The following is a 568-nucleotide window of genomic DNA, read 5'->3' as shown; positions in this document are numbered from 1 at the left end:
TTGGTGGTCCAGTGCAATTTCGATGGATGTATCCGTTTGAAAGATTGTTTTTTCATCTGAAAAGAAAGGTGAAAAACAAGAACAAACCGGAAGGGGCAATTGTGAAGCAGTATGTTAACGAAGAAATTACGTACTTCACAAATTTCTATTTTGAGCCACATATCAAGACAAAAGCCAAGAGTTCTTCTTTATGATAAATTATAAATCAAAATTAATAAACTTTTTTTAAATGTAGGTATCTCATTCTTCGGAGAATTTTCCTATTTGGATACAAGATTTGATCCGGGGTTCATCAAAAATGGTGAAATGTTGGCCAATTATGTTCACAAGAGGATACACTTTCCATACTTATGCTCGTGATTCAGATCGAAAGACTTCCAACTATGGGATATGTGTTAAAGGAGCAAATTGTTGTGATGTGGCTGATGAGCCAGACTTTTATGGTATCCTCCAAGACATCATGGTGTTAGAATACCACGGTTATATTGGTTTGAAGATGGTTATATTTAACTGTGATTGGTTTGATCCGACCATTGGAAGGGGTATGAGAAGAAATGGATCGGGCGGT

This window comes from Tarenaya hassleriana, unplaced genomic scaffold, assembly GCF_000463585.1.
Source record: "Tarenaya hassleriana unplaced genomic scaffold, ASM46358v1 Cleome30, whole genome shotgun sequence".
NCBI classification, from domain to species: domain Eukaryota; kingdom Viridiplantae; phylum Streptophyta; class Magnoliopsida; order Brassicales; family Cleomaceae; genus Tarenaya; species Tarenaya hassleriana.
The sequence above is the reverse complement of the archived record's forward strand: the minus strand, read 5'-3'. Positions refer to the sequence as shown.